This window comes from Rhinoderma darwinii, chromosome 2 (genome assembly GCF_050947455.1).
Source record: "Rhinoderma darwinii isolate aRhiDar2 chromosome 2, aRhiDar2.hap1, whole genome shotgun sequence".
Taxonomy (NCBI): domain Eukaryota; kingdom Metazoa; phylum Chordata; class Amphibia; order Anura; family Rhinodermatidae; genus Rhinoderma; species Rhinoderma darwinii.
This window is the reverse complement of record NC_134688.1, coordinates 333,785,227-333,806,680: the sequence shown is the minus strand read 5'-3', so window position 1 is coordinate 333,806,680 and position 21,454 is coordinate 333,785,227.

Below are 21,454 nucleotides of genomic sequence, written 5' to 3'. Positions count from 1 at the left end.
CGTCGCCAGACACTAATGGGGCCGTCCATCCAGAATCCGCCGACGCCACCTCCTGACCGAGCATCCTGGGCACCCCACCGTACAGCATCAGCCGCTTCCACACCGGACTCCCGTCCCAACACCTGAAACTGCAAGTAGACAGACAAAACACCTGCCACCTGGCCCACGTCACCATCAGGAGGCGCTGGACAATGTAAATTTTCTTTATGTCCAGCAGTTGGTGCAGACCTACCACTACTGCTGCAATATCAAAACTGGCCTCGGAGGTGGCGCAGGCGTGCCACCACCAATGGAATATACATCCTGACCAGCATGTGGCACCGGCCTTCCTCTACTACTGTAATATTCAGAACGGCCACCATATAGCGCTGGATCACCCATGTTAAAGGGTGTACTATGCTCTCTGGCCTCCGACCCAGCAGATGGCGCTCTAGCAGCGCCGGAGGCACTCACCCTTACAGCTGCTGAGTCCTGGCTTGCCTCTGGCCCCATGGAAGAACTACTGGCAGGCTCCCTGAACAAACCTGCTGCATTTGAAGGAGGAGAACTGCTCCCGACCGCTGTATCACCGATGAAGACCGCTGCTCCCGACATCCAGCTCCACGTCCCTCCACAGGCACACGGACCTTGCTCTCCTCGCGCCGACTTGACACCCTCCACAGCTGCCGCCGCTCCCAGTACCGCCATCGAGCCAGCCGTCGACACCGGAACACCATCTCCGCTGCCAGCCACCGGGACATTAAATATATATCTATTGTTTTTTTTTTCATATCAAATAAATTAAAAACATTACATTAAAATGTGGTATCCATATCCAGGGACAATATAACAAATATTTAAGCTAAACAATTGAATAAGCTGCAAAAAAATAAAAATAAAATATAAACAAAAAGCACCAACTGTAATATCTACTACAACTTCTTTGAAGGTGACGCCACTCGAGTTAGAACAAAAACAAATCTTTAAAAGGACAAATCCTGACGTAGCTTAAAATTATCCAATTATCCAAAATTATCCAACAGGACCAAGCGCATATAGTGCCCATGCGAAACTCCAGGAAATGAACACGTGGAATAGAGCTACAGATCTGAGAGAACCAGGCACACATAATGCGCTCACGTAAACTTCCAAGACAAGGAAATCGTCATGGATTGACCCAAATGCATCTACAAATGATTCTTGCGTGCCCAAGAATTTAATCCATCAACATAACAGTGAGTAGCACAGTCCTGTGCAAAAAAGATACACCTAACCGGCCAATAATATAAATAATTGTGATAATATTTTTTAAAGTCAATACGAGACCAATGTCATAAGCTTTTACGTTTGTCATAAGCGTAGCATAAATACTGCAGCATAATACAGTAGCAGCAGAGTGGATGAGATTTGAACAGATCTCATCCACATGCTGCGTAAATGATAAGCGGGAAAAAACGCTCAGAAATTGACCTGCGGTGTGTTTTTCTAATCCGCAGCATATCAATTATATTTGCGTAATCGCTGCTTTTGTTGTTGCAGCTTTTCCCCATTGAATTCAATGGGGAGGTAAAACTTGCAACTAATAGCAGATCTTGCGTTTTTTTGCGACAGAAAAGCTGCGATTTTTCCTCAAATTTTTTTAACTTAGAAATAAATAAAACGTATACTTACCCAGAATTCTGTGCTTCTTCGTCCCGACCAGCCTCCTGGGATGATGGTTATCCCATGTGACTGCTGCAGCCAATCACAAGCTGCAGTGGTCACATGGGATAAAACGTAATCTAAGGGGGAGGACAGCAGAGGGACGAGTCGCCATAGCTACGTAAGTATGAACATTTTGTTTTTTGTATGCAGTTTTTCACTGCGGACATTCCGGACGAAAAACTGCACCATAATTTGGTGCGTTTTTTCGGCTGGAATTCCCTGTGGCGCCTAGGGAGGATATACTGTGTGCTTATACGCAGCGTATTCCCCCTGTGTGAACATAGCCTTATAAAATGCCACACGGATGTTTTCTTTTTTATTTAATTTTTTTTAAATTGCAGTCTATTAAATTGTTTCACTTATTTGTTAGTTATATTCCTCCTGGATATACACCAAATTTTAATGTCATGTTTTTTTATTTATTTGATTTGATGTAAACAATAGATGTATATTCACGGACAATAGTGTATTTTTTTTCTATGAACGATCAAAAATAGCTGTTGTGTAACACATATCAGCTACATATTGTTTTGTACAATCATGATTTACTATAGGGAAACCTAGATAGCGGGTATTTGTTTGTATAGTTCTAAGGATAAACAATACTTTTGTAAGATTGCATCGAAACACTGCACTCGACTGCCTTTGTTGTTTGCAATACAGTTAAGAAACTTGCATTTTCTACTGTGATATTCTAGCGATGTGCCATCACTTTATGGGATGGGAAAACCTCTTTAAGTAAATTGCAATTAGACAAGATTGTGTATTTTCTTTCATAAACAGATTGTATGTTCTAAAAACGCATTTTAAAGCACAAAGGTGTTGAGAATAGATTTTAAAAAAATCTGCTACTGCAGTGTTAACATCTGTCGTGCTCACACTATTAAAGGACAATGTACACCTTTGAATTTTTAAAATATATACACTACCGTTCAATAGTTTGGGGTCACCCAGACAATTTTGTGTTTTCCATGAAAACTCACTTATATTTATCAAATGAGTTGCAAAATGACTAGAAAATATAGTCAAGACATTGACAAGGTTAGAAATAATGATTTTTATTTCAAATAATAATTTTCTCCTTCAAACTTTGTTTTCGTCAAAGAATGCTCCATTTGCAGCAATTACAGCATTGCAGACCTTTGGCATTCTAGCTGTTAATTTGCTGAGGTAATCGGGAGAAATTTCACCGCATGCTTCCAGAAGCCCCTCCCACAAGTTGGATTGGCTTGATGAGCACTTCTTGCGTACCATACGGTCAAGCTGCTCCCACAACAGCTCTATGGGGCTGAGATCTGGTGACTGCGCTGGCCACTCCATCACAGATAGAATACCAGCTGCCTGCTTCTTCCCTAAATAGTTCTTGCATAATTTGGAGGTGTGCTTTGGGTCATTGTCCTGTTGTAGGATGAAATTGGCTCCAATCAAGTGCTGTCCACAGGGTATGGCATGGCGTTGCAAAATGGAGTGATAGCCTTCCTTATTCAAAATCCCTTTTACCTTGTACAAATCTCCCACTTTACCAGCACCAAAGCAACCCCAGACCATCACATTACCTCCACCATGCTTGACAGATGGCGTCAGGCACTCTTCCAGCATCTTTTCAGTTGTTCTGCGTCTCACAAATGTTCTTCTGTGTGATCCAAACACCTCAAACTTCGATTCGTCTGTCCATAACACTTTTTTCCAATCTTCCTCTGTCCAATGTCTGTGTGCTTTGGCCCATATTAATCTTTTCCTTTTATTAGCCAGTCTCAGATATGGCTTTTTCTTTGCCACTCTGCCCTGAAGGCCAGCATCCCGGAGTCGCCTCTTCACTGTAGACGTTGACACTGGCATTTTGCGGGTACAATTTAATGAAGCTGGCCGTTGAGGACCTGTGAGGCGTCTATTTCTCAAACTAGAGACTCTAATGTACTTGTCTTGTTGCTCAGTTGTGCAGCGGGGCCTCCCACTTCTCTTTCTACTCTGGTTAGAGCCTGTTTATGCTGTCCTCTGAAGGGAGTAGTACACACCGTTGTAGGAAATCTTCAGTTTCTTGGCAATTTCTCGCATGGAATAGCCTTAATTTCTAAGAACAAGAATGGACTGTCGAATTTCACATGAAAGCTCTCTTTTTCTAGTCATTTCGAGAGTTTAAAGAGGCTCTGTCACCAGATTTTGCAACCCCTATCTCCTATTGCAGCAGATCGGCGCTGCAATGTAGATAAGAGTAACGTTTTTTGTTTTTTTAAACGAGCATTTTTGGCCAAGTTATGACCAATTTTTTATTTATGCAAATGAGGCTTTCTAAAGTACAACTGGGCGTTTTTAAAGTAAAAGTACAACTGGGCGTGTATTAGGTGCGTACATCTGGGCGTTTCTACTTCTTTTACTAGCTGGGCGTTGTGAATGGGAGTGTATGATGCTGACGAATCAGCATCATCCACTTCTCTTCGTTAACACCCAGCTTCTGGCAGTGCACAGACACAGCGTGTTCTCGAGAGATCACGCTGTGACGTCACTCACTTCCTGCCCCAGGTTCTGCATCGTGTTGGACGAGCGAGGACACATCGGAACCAGAGGCTACATTTGATTCTGCAGCAGCATCTGCGTTGGCAGGTAAGTCGATGTAGCTACTTACCTGCAAACGCTGATGCTGCTGCAGAATCAACTGCTCATTCGTCAGCATCATACACTCCCATTCACAACGCCCAGCTAGTAAAAGAAGTAAAAACGCCCAGATGTACGCACATAATACACGCCCAGTTGTACTTTTACTTTAAACACACCCAGTTGTACTTTAGAAAGCCTCATTTGCATAAATATAAAAATGGTCATAACTTGGCCAAAAATGCTCGTTTTAAAAAAAAACAAAAAACGTTACTCTTATCTACATTGCAGCGCCGATCTGCTGCAATAGGAGATAGGTGGGGAGGAAAAAACAAAAGTGGAAATCCGAAAAATGGTTGTGGCGAGAAGTGGTTAAATATTTTAAATCTAGCACTAAGGTCAATGTCACTATTGCAAATGATCATGTTGTGTTTTTATTGTGTTGGTTAAATGATATTTTAGGCTCTCTTAACACTGCTGTTGAAGGCTCGGAGCCTCTGTCGGCAGTTTCACTCATTTGACAGCAAGCATAGAGCAGCACGCAGCACTAGTCTTGCCTTCAAAATGAGAGGAAAAACCGTATCCTATTGTTCGTCAATGGGGTCCATTAGTGCAGTTCGGATCTGTCAAATGACCAGCAGAGTGTCAAGGCTTCCGTTAAGGATGGAAACAACAAGAATGCATATGTGAACAGGGAGGATGCTCTGCGTAAAAGTACACAGCATATGTACCATGGGCCCACAGGGATTTCCCGCCAGAAAAAACGCACCAAGTAGTGGTGCAGTTTTTCGGGCGAAGTATCCGCTGAGGAAAACAGCTGTTAAATTTTTAAAAAAAAGCCTATTTTAACCTCGGGCTCCATAGTCATGGTGATGCGTCCCTGTTGTCTGTGCAGCCCGACGTGCTGGGGTGACGTTTCATACCATGTGACCCCTGCATCCTGTGTTTGGCTGCAGCGGTCACATGGGGTAAAACGTCATCCCACTAGGCCAGCCTGGATGGAGAAGTATGGAGATCTGGGTAAGTATAAGCTTTTTTTTTTCTGAGTTGCGATTTTTGTAGAGGAGTCGCAGCTTTACCGTCGCAAAAATAGTAACATATACTATTTGTTGTCGGTTTTAGCTCCTCATTTAATTCTATGGGGAGGTAAAACCCACAACAGAAAAGCAGCGATTCCTAAGCATAAATTGATGGATTAAATAACCGCATGGCAGGTCAATTTATGAACGTTTTTCGGTGTATTCTTTATGCAGCATGTTCAAATCTCATCCACTCTGCTGATACAGATGTATCCATCTTTAACTTGATTCTGATAAAAGCATGATATCACACAATAAAAGCCATTGAAAAGTCATTGAAATATTCAAGATAAGAGATCTAGCCATGCGTTAAAAGTCAAGGTAAAGACGGCTACATCACTGCAGATTTTACGCAATAAAACCTGTTGCGGAAAATCCGCAGTGTTTACGCTACGTGTGGACATACCCTATATGCACCAATATGGACCACGAATTAACGATATAACAAATCGATCATTTGCTAACAGACCGTTTTACATGGGCCGATGCTATACTGTAAGGGAAGAACGATTGTTAAAATGATAATTTAGTCCCCATAGGTTTGCATCATTATCGGCAGCTCATCCCCTGTTTACATGGAGAGATGTGCTGCCGACAATGATGATTTTATAGCCTGCATAAATAATGTGATCAGACGACAATGAGAATTTGCTTGTTTGTCGGTTGATCGCCGGCTGAACAAGAATTGTTATGAATGATCGTTCCGGAAGATTGGCCCATGTAAATGGGCCTTTAGGCTGTTATAGATGTATATAAGGTATAGTGCAGCCCGGAATTGTACCTCTCCATGCTTTTTGAAAATTCAGATATACATGTGTACTGGGAAAATGGTCTCATCCTGGTGTGATGTAAGTGATCTGCAGAGCATTCGTGTGAATCAGGCCTTATTCTGTAAAAGCATTTCATACAGACTACATCCCCTCCTCCCTGTCTATTATTACTCTAGATGGATTTTTATGAACATATTCAGAGAGCCTGCGAGAAATGAAAGGGGGACCCCATGCTGCAAGAAGGTGAGGAAGATGCAACTTTCCCCTAATAACATATATTACAACGTGTCATTTATTACTGACTTATACGAATAACATTATAATAACAGGCTTTAAGTATTTGGGAGTTAACAATTTCTGGGACATTCAGGTAATAAAAGTCATTTTTTTCTGTGCAAGATATGAATTTCTAAACATTCCCTATTTACCACTCAGTTTTGTTTGTCTAGGGGTTTACTTTTTTTTACTGTACATTAAAATGCATGACTCCAAATGTACCTTACATATATAAAGCGGAAACATGTATAGCTGTGATGGGAACCAAGATTGTATATGGCTTGGTGCAGGTTGTGTTGCAGAATAGATGATATGGAAAATAGATGGTATGGAGACAGGAGGTGGTTGCGAACTTAAACGTTATTTTCAGGCTGGTGCCAATGGTGCACACAGCGACACATATACTCAGTTCTTTCCAATATGGGAGGCACAATGTTAAACACGGCTCAGGCAGGATTGATGGCGACGGTTTTGCTTTCGTTTTTGTCGCAGACATGGTCATGGATGCCCCTCTCTGATGCAAGGGATGGTCCAGCAATAAGGCCTGGTAAGACACAAAATGGCTGATGCTACTTGCTGTTCATGGGCCGTCACCTGCACGCACCCACCACTGCTGATAGACTCCTGTCTATATCCCACAGCTCACTTTTCAGGACCTCTGCCACAGGCCCAAAGATCAGCACCGTCATCTCCAGCAGCTTTTTCCACAGCACACAACTCTCCTCAGCAGCTCTCAGTACGAAAGCCCAGGTTACTCTAACTTCCACCCGACACTAAACAGTGTTTGGCAGATTGACTGCCATTTTATTCTTAAAGCGCTACCCCCAGCGTGACAACTCTGCGTAGTCATGCCGAGGGTGGCACACACAGCCAAAATGGCATCCAGGTCGTTTGTCCTGGCACCAAGAATTTAGTTTGCAAGCAAGCCAATCGCCATGCCATCTAAACTAAGGTCACAACATAATAAATATTGTCTATTCATTACCACTAAAGTCCACAATTTTGAGCATGTTTACAGTACATCACCTACTGGAGAAACACAGGTAAAGGCAGATCAAACATACAGGCCATTGCTGGCCACATAAGTACACTAGAATTTACCACTTTCCCTCTGATTATTACACAGGGAGAGGGGGGGGGGCAGATAACAGCAAACAATAACACATTGTTAAAGGCACAGTGCACAAAATTTACAATGCCACAGCCGCACTCCGACCCAGTCTCATGACCTCTTCCTTACTCAGCCAGACAGTTTCACTAGCTCCCACCTGCACTGACTTTTTCAAGGGCCAGCAGCGGGGCACAATTTCTACACCAGCTGGGACACTGCTCCTTCGGCCCCAAATGAAGCTGACGCATCTCCTCCATCACGTCAGGATCATGGCTAGTAGCTACATTGACTGTCCAACTTAGCCATATGGTAAGTCTTTCCTCTTCTGTGCCGTGACATCCTAATGACTATGGAAAAATAAATGTAAGGTGGAGGCCTAGTTCGTGCACGGATTCTACATGTGTGTCACAGAATAGATGGTATGGAGGCTTGAAGGTAGTTGCAAACTCAAACTTTATTTTCGGGCAGGAGCCAATGGCGCACAAATATACTCTGTCAGGGGCGTAGCTAAAGGCTCATGTGCCCTGTTGCAAGAATTTAGCTTGGGCCCCCTACACCTTCCCAACACCACCAGACACCTGCCGCACGCCTATGCCCAGCCACCTTGCCCAATAGCCCCAATGGATGTCCCCACAGTATAATGCCCCCCATGGCTGCCTCCCAGCCAGTATAATGCCTCCCATAGCTGTGCCCACACAATATAATGCCCCCGTAGCTGCCCCCATAGTATATTGCCCCCATAGTATATTGTCACCTATAGCTGCCCCCACAGTATAATGCCCCCCATAGCTGCCCCCACAGCATAATGCAACGCACACAGTATAATGCTCCCCATAGCTGCTCCCATAGTATATTGCCACCTATAGCTGCCCCCACAGCATAATGCTACCCGTAGCTTCCCCATACAGTATAATGCCCCCACACAGTATAATGCTCCCTGTAGCTGCTCCCATAGTATATTGCCACCCATAGCTGGCCCCATAGTATAATGCTCCCATAGCTGCTCCATACAGTGTAATGTTCCCCATAGCTGCCCCCTCAGTATAATGCTCCCCATAGCAGCCACATACAGCATAATGCTCCCCATAACTGCCCCCACAACTGTATAATGCCCCCATAGTTGCCCCCACACAGTATAATGCCCCCTTAGCTGCCCCCACAGTACAATGCTTCCCATAGCTGCTCCATACAGTATAATGCCCCCATACAGTATAATGTTCCCACACAGTATAGTGCCCCCATAGATGCCTTATACAGTATAATGCCCCCCATAGCTGCCACCATATCAGCCCCCTCCCATACCCAGTATAATGCCCCATATGTGCCTAATAGAAAAATAATAAAATAATTACTTACATATCCTCGTTCCCACGACGGATGTTGGAAATCCTTCTTTGGCCTGGGCTATGTGTGACTCGTCTGCGCGGAGCCGCTTATGGCACAGTGAGTGCTCCTTGCTTGCCAGCATTGATTTCAACTGTATCTGCGTCCTGTGGCCCTGACGCAACTGTGACTGCTGCAACCCTTATAGTTACGCCACTGTATTCAGTACTTTCCCATTTGTGAGTCCTGCCTACCACCTCCAGATTGCTCTTTAGAACCAGCTCTACCTGCTATGGCCATGGAGTGTTAGTCCCAATGCTTTTCAGCTTGGGATAAGGATTTCGGGGACAGTAACAGCTCCTAGCTTTTCCAGGTGTCCACCTCGAACTGCACTTTTCCGGTTACCGCGTTCAGGGACACCTATCATTGTAGTCTTTTCCCCTTGGCTCACATCTCTCTGAGGAGGTGCATGGTAAGATTGTTAAGAATAAGTACGTGCACATTTGGTCCCCTCTGTCAGTCAAATTTGTGACCATAGCTAAGGAGAGACGATATGAAAAGAGTGTTCAGAAAAATCCCAAGGTTGCCAAGAGATTTAATAGTTGACTTTAGGCCAATACAGTTTTGGTCTATATTGAACTTGATGGACCTATGTAGAGATGAGCGAACCGGGACAACTGAACCCGGTTTCGGTCCGAACTTCCGCAAAAGTTCGGTTCGCAGCGAATCCGAACTTCACCGGGTTCGGCCGAACCCGTTTTGACCGAACCCGGTCAAAAACATTATACAAATCGGCAGCCACTTATCTCTATCAATCACTGATAGAGAAAAGAGGCTGCTGATTAAAAATAAAATAAAAAGCATTTCATACGTACCTGGTCGTTGTCTTGGTGACGAGTCCCTCTTCTTCCTCCAGTCCGACCTTTTCTGACGCGGCAGCCTGTGATTGGCTGCAGAGGCCTCTGCAGCCTGTGATTGGCTGCAGAGGCCGCGGCAGCCTGTGATTGGCTGCAGCGCTCACATGGGCTGCACCGTCATAATGGAATGTCGGGCCGGATGTCGAGAGGGACGCGTCACCAAGGCAACGGCCAGGAGACCGGACTGGAGGAAGCAGGGAGTTCCCGGTAAGTATGAACGTCTTTTTTTTTACAGGTACTGTGATCGGTAGTCCCTGTCCAGGGTACTGAAACAGTTACTGCCGATCAGTTAACTCTTTCAGCACCCTGGACAGTGACTATTTATGGTATGTGCACACACACTAATTACGTCCGTAATTGACGGACGTATTTCGGCCGCAAGTACCGGACCGAACACAGTGCAGGGAGCCGGGCTCCTTGCATCATAGTTATGTATGATGCTAGGAGTCCCTGCCTCTCTGCAGGACAACTGTCCCGTACTGTAATCATGTTTTCAGTACGGGACAGTTGTCCGGCAGCGAGGCAGGGACTCCTAGCATCGTACATAAATATGATGCTAGGAGCCCGGCTCCCTGCAGTGTGTTCGGTCCGGTACTTACGGCCGAAATACGTCCGTCAATTACGGACGTAATTAGTGTGCGTGCACATACCCTTACTGACGTCGCCTAGCAACGCTGCCGTAATGACGGGTGCACACATGTAGCCACCCGTCATTACGGGGCCTCATGCACACGACCATAAAAACACCCGTTATCACGGGTCGTAATTACGACCCGAAATAGCGGGCCCATAGACTTCTGTTAGCCACGGGTACCTTCTCGTTTTCTCACGTGTTCTATTTTTTTAACGGCACGGGCACCTTCCCATGAGAAAACGGAAAGGTACCCGTGGGTAACAGAAGTCTATGAGCCCGTTATTGCGGGTCGTAATTACGACCCGCAATAACGGGTGTTTTTACGGTCGTGTGCATAATGGGAGCACGGCTCGGAAAAACGAACGGCTGCCCGTGCTCATCTCCTGAAATACTCTGTGCTGCCTTAAACTCTGTGGACAGGTCAGGATTAGAGATGAGCGAACTTATCAAAAGTTCGGTTCGGCTAGTTCGCCGAATTTCACAAAAAGGTTCGGTTCGGACCGAACTAGTTCTGACCGAACCTGTCACTTACGTGCGCCGAGCATGCTACTGTCCAGGGTGCTGATAGAGTTAATGGGCTGCACTAACTCTTTCAGCAACCTTCACAGTACATGCTCGGCGCGCGGAAAATACCATTTAAATGTAATAAAAAAATAAAAATTATACGTTCGTACTTACTTTCCTCCTGTCCGGCCTCCAGCGATGACGTTTCATCCCTTTCGCCGCTGCAGCCAATCACAGGCTGTAGTGGCGGTCACGCACGTCAGGATGACGCTTCATCCCACGTGACCGCCTCTGCAGCCAATCACAGGCTGCAGCGGCGACATGAATGAAACGTCATCGCTGGAGGCCGGACAGGAGGAAAGTAAGTATGAACGTATTATTATTATTTTTTGGCATGTATGTATGTTGGCATGTATGTATGTATGTATATCTGTGCATGTATGTTGGCATGTATGTATATATGTGCATGTTTGTATGTATATTTGCATGTATATATTTGCATGTATGTATGTATGTATGTTTGCATGTATGTATTTTTGCATGTATGTTGTCATGTATGTATGTTGTCATGTATGTATATATGTGCATGTGTGTATGTATATTTGTATGTATGTATGTATGTTTGCATGTATGTGTGTTTGCATGAATGTATGTTTGCATGTATGTATGCATGTTTGTATGTATATTTGCATGTGTGTATATATATATATATATGTATGTATGTTGTCATGTATGTATGTTGTCATGTATGTATATATGTGCATGTATGTTGTCATGTATGTATACATGTGCATGTTTGTATGTATATTTGCATGTATATATGTTTGCATGTGTGTATGTATGTTTGCATGTATGTATGTTTGCATGTATGTATGTATATATGTGCATGTATGTATGTTTGCATGTTTTTATTTTTGCATGTATGTTTGCATGTATGTTTATATATATGTGCATGTATGTAATTATGTTTGCATGTATTTATGTTTGCATGTATATTTGTGCATGCTTGTATATATGTATGTATGTATCTTTGCATGTTTGTTTGTATGTATGTATGTTTTCATGTGTGTGTGTATGCATGTATGTATGATAGTTTGCATGTATATATGTGTGTATGTTTGCATGTATGTATATTTGCATGTATATATGTGCATGCTTGTATATATGTATGTATGTATATTTGTATATATGTATGTATGGCCATGTATGATACTGTCTGCTGGCGCCCTGTATCTAAGTCAACTTCACGGGAGGCTTCTATACATGGTATAACAGTCAGTATCACACATTAAACTGAATCTAAGCCTACGACATGTTTTATTTCATTATTTTTTTTTTTTACAGGTTTGGTGTTTGGACTACGTCGGTTTCGAGGACTACTTAGATGACGTTTTTGTTTTCTACAATAAAATGGTTAATGAGGGTTGTGTTGGGGGTGCTTTATTTCAATAAAATATTTTATCTATATCTTTGTCTTTTTCTTTTCAAATTTTATTATTACCACTTTAGTAATGGCCGCTGTCTGAGTGACAACATCCATTACTAAGGCGAGGCTTAGTGTTAGCCGGTGCAGAGGCTAACACTAACCACCATTATTACCCCGGTACCCAAAACCACCAGGGGTGCCGGGAAGAGCCAGGTACGATCCAGTACCCGACCATCTGTTGTGATGGTCGGGCCCTGGGGCGGCCGCAGGCTGGTATTATGAGGCTGGGAAGGGCCAAAAACAGTGGACCTTCCCACCCTTGTAATGCTAGGCTGCTGCTGCTGTGTTGTATCTGGCTGGTTATAAAAGTGGGGGGGACCCCACGTCATTTTTTTTAAATTATTTATTTATTTACATATTTTTTTTTAAAAAGACATGGGGTTCCACCCAATTTATCATAACCAGCCACATACAACACAGTGTTATTAGCCTGGGAATGGACAAAACCAGTGGCCCTTCCCACCCATGTAATGCCAGACTGCTGCGGCCTTGTATATGGCTGGTTATAAAAAATGTGGGGGACCCGTCTATTGCTAAATTTGTTAAATTCCAAAAAAAAAACGACGTGGGGGTCCCCCCCATTTTTATAACCAGCCCGATACAACACAGCAGCAGCAGCCTAGCATTACAAGGGTGGGAAGGTCCACTGATTTTGGCCCTTCCCAGCCTCATAATACCAGCCTACGGCCGCCCCAGTACCCGACCATCACAACAGATGGTCGGGTACTGGATCGTACCAAGCTCTTCCCGGCACCCCTGGTGGTGGTGGGTACCGGGGTAATAATGGGTGGTTAGTGCTAGCCTCTGCACCGGCTAACACTAAGTACCGCCTTAATAATGGACGCTGTCAATCAGCCAACTGCCATTATCTAGGCACTAATAAAGTTTGAAAAAAAACCACAAAGACAATTCTTTTTTATTGAAATAAGAAATCCCCAACAAAACCCTCGTTAACCATTTTATTAAAATTTGAAAAAAACGCAGATCTACGCAGTAGTCCAACGAATCGAAGATGTAGTCCAATCGGTACATCAAAATCTGCAACAACATAAAAAAACAGTTATCAATGTGAACAATACCAATACTTCTACTCACCTATACACATATATACACGCACACACAAACAAACAACCATACACAGACACACACATATATACACAAACACAACAAGATATACACACACACATAAACAGACAAACACACACATATACACGAACTCACACATATACAAACAAAAACACACATATCCAAACACACACACAGTTATACACACATACCCAAACACACATATACACAAACACATATACACAAACACACCCATATATACACACAAACACACACTCACAAAAACACACACAAACATCTACACACAAACATATACACAAATACACCCATATATACACAAACATATACACAAACACACCCATATATACACACACACATATAAAAACAAAAACAGACAAAGTCACATACCCAAACACACATATATACACAAACACACACATACATACACAAACACGGTTTCTTTTAAATGCTGCTGGGGAACCCGCTCGATCCACTATATAAGGCTGCGCTACAGTGCAGCATTTAAAAGAAACAGGATCCTGACCTGTCCATAGAGTTTAAGGCAGCACAGAGTATTTCAGGAGATGAGCGTGCAGATTCAGTGCTGCTGTGAACTCTGCTCTTACCATTACGTAGCTCTCAGTCTGTTACCTCTCCTCCACTCCTGTCCTCCAGAACACCTTCACATGATTGGCAAGTCACCACGTAATGGTAAGAGCAGAGTTCACAGCAGCACAGAGTATTTCAGGAGATGAGCGTGCGGATCTTGTGCGGGGTGGTGACTTGCCAATCATGTGAAGGTGTTATTGAGGACAGGAGTGGAGGAGAGGTAACAGACTGAGCTACGTAATGGTAAGAGCAGAGTTCACAGCAGCACTGAATCTGCACGCTCCTCTCCTGAAATACTCTGTGCTGCTGTGAACTCTGTTCTTACCATTACGTAGCTCAGTCTGTTACATCTCCTCCACTCCTGTCCTCAATAACACCTTCACATGATTGGCAAGTCACCACCACGCACAAGATCCGCACGCTCATCTCCTGAAATACTCTGTGCTGCTGTGAACTCTGCTCTTACCATTACGTGGTGACTTGCCAATCATGTGAAGGTGTTCTTGAGGACAGGAGTGGAGGAGAGATAACAGACTGAGAGCTACGTAATGGTAAGAGCAGAGTTCACAACAGCACTGAATCTGCACGCTCATCTCCTGAAATACTCTGTGCTGCCTTAAACTCTGTGGACAGGTCAGGATCCTGTTTCTTTTAAATGCTGCACTGTAGCGTAGCCTTATATAGTGAATCGAGCGGGTTCCCTAGCAGCATTTAAAAGAAACAGGATCCTGACCTGTCCACAGAGTTTAAGGCAGCACAGATTATTTCAGGAGATGAGCACGGGCAGCCGTTCGTTTTTCCGAGCCGTGCTCCCATCATGCACACGACCGTAAAAACACCCGTTATTACGCAATAACGGGCTCATAGACTTCTGTTACCCACGGGTACCTTTCCGTATTCTCACGGGAAGGTGCCCGTGCCGTTAAAAAAATAGAACATGTTCTATTTTTCTATTTTACGGGCCGTGCTGCTATAATTATAATGACAGCACGGTTCGCAAAAGCGGCCGGCTGCCCGTGGCCGGCCGGCCGTGCTCGTAGTTACGAGTCGTAATTACGAGCACGGCCCGTAAAATAAAAAAATAGAACATGTTCTATCTTTTTAACGGCACGGGCACCTTCCCGTGAGAAAACGGGAAGGTACCCGTGGCTAACAGAAGTCTATGGGCCCGCTATTTCGGGTCGTAATTACGACCCGTGATAACGGGTGTTTTTATGGTCGTGTGCATGAGGCCCCGTAATGACGGGTGGCTACATGTGTGCACCCGTCATTACGGCAGCGTTGCTAGGCGACGTCAGTAAGGGTATGTGCACACACACTAATTACGTCCGTAACTGACGGACGTATTTCGGCCGCAAGTACCGGACCGAACACACTGCAGGGAGCCGGGCTCCTAGCATCATACTTATGTACGATGCTAGGAGTCCCTGCCTCTCCGTGGAACTACTGTCCCGTACTGAAAACATGATTACAGTACGGGACAGTTGTCCTGCAGCGAGGCAGGGACTCCTAGCGTCGTACATAACTATGATGCTAGGAGCCCGGCTCCCTGCACTGTGTTCGGTCCGGTACTTGCGGCCGAAATACGTCCGTCATTTACGGACGTAATTAGTGTGTGTGCACATACCCTAAATAGTCACTGTCCAGGGTGTTGAAAGAGTTAACTGATCGGCAGTAACTGTTTCAGTACCCTGGACAGTGACTACCGATCACAGTACCTGTAAAAAAAAAGACGTTCATACTTACCGAGAACTTTCTGCTTCCTCCAGTCCGGTCTCCTGGCCGTTGCCTTGGTGACGCGTCCCTCTCGACATCCGGCCCGACATTCATTGATGACGATGCAGCCCATGTGAGCGCTGCAGCCAATCACAGGCTGCCGCGGCCTCTGCAGCCAATCACAGGCTGCAGAGGCCTCTGCAGCCAATCACAGGCTGCCGCGTCAGAAAAGGTCGGACTGGAGGAAGAAGAGGGACTCGTCAACAAGACAACGACCGGGTACGTATGAAATGCTTTTTATTTTATTTTTAATCAGCAGCCTCTTTTCTCTATCAGTGATTGATAGAGATAAGTGGCTGCCGATTTGTATAATGTTTTTGACCGGGTTCGGTCAAAACGGGTTCGGCCGAACCCGGTGAAGTTCGGATTCGCTGCGAACCGAACTTTACCGGAAGTTCGGACCGAAACCGGGTTCGGTTGTCCCGGTTCGCTCATCTCTAGTCAGGATACTGTTTCTTTTAAATGCTGCTGGGGAACCCGCTCGATCCACTATATAAGGCTACGCTACAGTGCAGCATTTAAAAGAAACAGGATCCTGACCTGTCCACAGAGTTTAAGGCAGCACAGAGTATTTCAGGAGATGAGCGTGCAGATTCAGTGCTGCTGTGAACTCTGCTCTTACCATTACGTAGCTCTCAGTCTGTTACCTCTCCTCCACTCCTGTCCTCAAGAACACCTTCACATGATTGGCAAGTCACCACGTAATGGTAAGAGCAGAGTTCACAGCAGCACAGAGTATTTCAGGAGATGAGCGTGCGGATCTTGTGCGTGGTGGTGACTTGCCAATCATGTGAACGTGTTATAGAGGACAGGAGTGGAGGAGATGTAACAGACTGAGCTACGTAATGGTAAGAACAGAGTTCACAGCAGCACAGAGTATTTCAGGAGAGGAGCGTGCAGATTCAGTGCTGCTGTGAACTCTGCTCTTACCATTACGTAGCTCAGTCTGTTACCTCTCCTCCACTCCTGTCCTCAATAACACCTTCACATGATTGGCAAGTCACCACCCCGCACAAGATCCGCACGCTCATCTCCTGAAATACTCTGTGCTGCTGTGAACTCTGCTCTTACCATTACGTGGTGACTTGCCAATCATGTGAAGGTGTTCTGGAGGACAGGAGTGGAGGAGAGGTAACAGACTGAGAGCTACGTAATGGTAAGAGCAGAGTTCACAGCAGCACTGAATCTGCACGCTCATCTCCTGAAATACTCTGTGCTGCCTTAAACTCTATGGACAGGTCAGGATCCTGTTTCTTTTAAATGCTGCACTGTAGCGCAGCCTTATATAGTGGATCGAGCGGGTTCCCCAGCAGCATTTAAAAGAAACCGCGTTTGTGTATGTGTGTGTTTGTGTATATATGTGTGTTTGGGTATGTGACTTTGTCTGTTTTTGTTTTTATATGTGTGTTTGTGTATATGTGTGTATATATGGGTGTGTTTGTGTATATGTGTTTGTGTATATGTTTGTGTATATATGGGTGTATTTGTGTATATGTTTGTGTGTAGATGTTTGTGTGTGTTTTTGTATATGTGTGTGTTTGTGTATATGGGTGTGTGTTTGTGTGTATATATGGGTGTGTTTGTGTATATGTGTTTGTGTATATGTTTGTGTATATATGGGTGTATTTGTGTATATGTTTGTGTGTAGATGTTTGTGTGTGTTTTTGTATATGTGTGTGTTTGTGTATATGGGTGTGTGTTTGTGTGTATATATGGGTGTGTTTGTGTATATGTGTTTGTGTATATGTGTGTTTGGGTATGTGTGTTTTTGTTTGTATATGTGTTTGTGTATATGTGTTCGTGTATGTGTGTGTATAACTGTGTGTGTGTGTGTGTGTGTGTGTGTGTGTTTGGATATGTGTGTTTTTGTTTGTATATGTGTGAGTTTGTGTATATGTGTGTGTGTTTGTCTGTTTATGTGTGTGTGTGTGTGTGTGTGTATATCTTGTTCTGTTTGTGTATATATGTGTGTGTCTGTGTATGGTTGTTTGTTTGTGTGTGCGTGTATATATGTGTGTAGGTGAGTAGAAGTATTGGTATTGTTCACATTGATAACTGTTTTTTTATGTTGTTGCAGATTTTGATGTACCGATTGGACTACATCTTCGATTCGTTGGACTACTGCGTAGATCTAAGTTTTTTCAAATTTTAATAAAATGGTTAACGAGGGTTTTGTTGGGGATTTCTTATTTCAATAAAAAAGAATTGTCTTTGTGGTTTTTTTTAAACTTTATTAGTGCCTAGATAATGGTAGTTGGCTGATTGACAGCATCCATTATTAAGGCGGTACTTAGTGTTAGCCGGTGCAGAGGCTAGCACTAACCACCCATTATTACCCCGGTACCCACCACCACTAGGGGTGCCGGGAAGAGCTTGGTACGATCCAGTACCCGACCATCTGTTGTGATGGTCGGGTACTGGGGCGGCCGTAGGCTGGTATTATGAGGCTGGGAAGGGCCAAAATCAGTGGACCTTCCCACCCTTGTAATGCTAGGCTGCTGCTGCTGTGTTGTATCGGGCTGGTTATAAAAATGGGGGGGACCCCCACGTCGTTTTTTTTTTTGAATTTAACAAATTTAGCAATAGACGGGTCCCCCACATTTTTAATAACCAGCCATATACAAGGCCGCAGCAGTCTGGCATTACATGGGTGGGAAGGGCCACTGGTTTTGTCCATTCCCAGGCTAATAACACTGTGTTGTCTGTGGCTGGTTATGATAAATTGGGTGGAACCCCATGTCTTTTTAAAAAAAAAAATGTAAATAAATAAATAATAAAAAAAAAATGACGTGGGGTCCCCCCCACTTTTATAACCAGCCAGATACAACACAGCAGCAGCAGCCTAGCATTACAAGGGTGGGAAGGTCCACTGTTTTTGGCCCTTCCCAGCCTCATAATACCAGCCTGCGGCCGCCCCAGAGCCCGACCATCACAACAGATGGTCGGGTACTGGATCGTACCTGGCTCTTCCCGGCACCCCTGGTGGTGGTGGGTACCGGGGTAATAATGGTGGTTAGTGTTAGCCTCTGCACCGGCTAACACTAAGCCTCGCCTTAGTAATGGATGTTGTCACTCAGACAGCGGCCATTACTAAAGTGGTAATAATAAAATTTGAAAAGAAAAAGACAAAGATATAGATAAAATATTTTATTGAAATAAAGCACCCCCAACACAACCCTCATTAACCATTTTATTGTAGAAAAAAAAACATCATCTAAGTAGTCCTCGAAACCGACGTAGTCCAAACACCAAACCTGTAAAAAAAAAAAAAAATGAAATAAAACATGTCGTAGGCTTAGATTCAGTTTAATGTGTGATACTGACTGTTATACCATGTATAGAAGCCTGCCGTGAAGTTGACTTAGATACAGGGCGCCAGCAGACAGTATCATACATGGCCATACATACATATATACAAACATACATACAAGCATGCACATATATACATGCAAATATACATACATGCAAACATACACACATATATACATGCAAACTATCATACATACATGCATACACACACACATGAAAACATACATACAAACAAACATGCAAAGATACATACATACATACATATATACAAGCATGCACAAATATACATGCAAACATAAATACATGCAAACATAATTACATACATGCACATATATATAAACATACATGCAAACATACATGCAAAAATAAAAACATGCAAACATACATACATGCAAATATATACATACATACATGACAACATACATACAAACATACATGACAACATACATACATGCAAACATACATACATACATACATACATACATGCAAACATACATACACACATGCAAACATATATACATGCAAATATACATACAAACATGCACATGTATACATACATGTCAACATACATGCAAACATACATGCACATATATACATACATACATACATGACAACATACATACATGCAAATATATACATGCAAATATACATACATACACACATGCACATATATACATACATGCACATATATACATACATGACAACATACATACATACATGACAACATACATACATAGATACATATATATATATATATATATATATATATATATTTATATACACACATGCAAATATACATGCAAACATACATTCATGCAAACACACATTCATGCAAACACACATACATGCAAACATACATACATACATTCATGCAAACATACATACATACATACATACATACAAATATACATACACACATGCACATATATACATACATACATGACAACATACATACATACATGACAACATACATGCAAAAATACATACATGCAAACATACACACATGCAAACATACATACATACATGCCAACATACATGCACAGATATACATACATGACAACATACATACATGCCAACATACATACATACATGCCAACATACATACATGCCAAAAAATAATAATAATACGTTCATACTTACTTTCCTCCTGTCCGGCCTCCAGCGATGACGTTTCATCCATGTCGCCGCTGCAGCCTGTGATTGGCTGCAGAGGCGGTCACGTGGGATGAAGCGTCATCCTGACATGCGTGACCGCCACTACAGCCTGTGATTGGCTGCAGCGGCGAAAGGGATGAAACGTCATCGCTGGAGGCCAGACAGGAGGAAAGTAAGTACGAACGTATAATTTTTATTTTTTTATTACATTTAAATTGTATTTTCCGCGCGCCGAGCATGTACTGTGAAGGTTGCTGAAAGAGTTAGTGCAGCCCATTAACTCTATCAGCACCCCGGACAGTAGCATGCTCGGCGCACGTAAGTGACAGGTTCGGTCCGAACTAGTTCGGTCCGAACCGAACTTTTTTGTGAAATTCGGCGAACTAGCCGAACCGAACTTTTGATAAGTTCGCTCATCTCTAGACCTATGTCTTTTTTCAATCTATGTATGTATGTATCTGTGGATGTATGGATGTATTAGCCAAAATTTTCCCGGATAAATCATCCCCTTTCGTCTACTAGAATGTGTGTTTTAAGACTAAGAAATGCCTCAGCTAAAAAAATCAATATATCATACAGACCAAATAGTCTAGAAAGTATGTACTATCTTTATTAATCCATTCATGTAGACAAAATATCCCCCACAAATATATACAAAAAATATAAAAAAACACAATTAAAAACAGCCTAAAGTAAAAACTATCAAAACCACAGTCACATGGATATCAAGTCACAGTATAGGTAATAGTGGCCCATCAGACTGAGCTCAATGTCTAAAACAAGATCTTAAGTATAAGGAGACCAAAAAAATATATAATCAGTACAGTTATAACTCAATAACCTGTGGCAGGCTGGCATGATGGCAAGTGGAAGAGTTCACGTAAAAATAATTTTTGTCACAGTTTTTTTCTGCGATTCGCGGAAAAAAATAAAACTGTGATGTGGTCTTATTCCATGGATGGCCATGGGCCCTCAGGCTCCAGACGGCAACCCTAAACGAACCAATGGGGATCCGCTATTGCCTTAACCCCTTCACTAGCAATGACCAACAAAGATAATATTTTATGCAATGGAAGATTTGTGCTGAGGACGCAAAAATGTGCAGCAAATCCAAATATATTACCTATAGGTTATACCATGGATTTTTCCCCAAAAATATTAAATA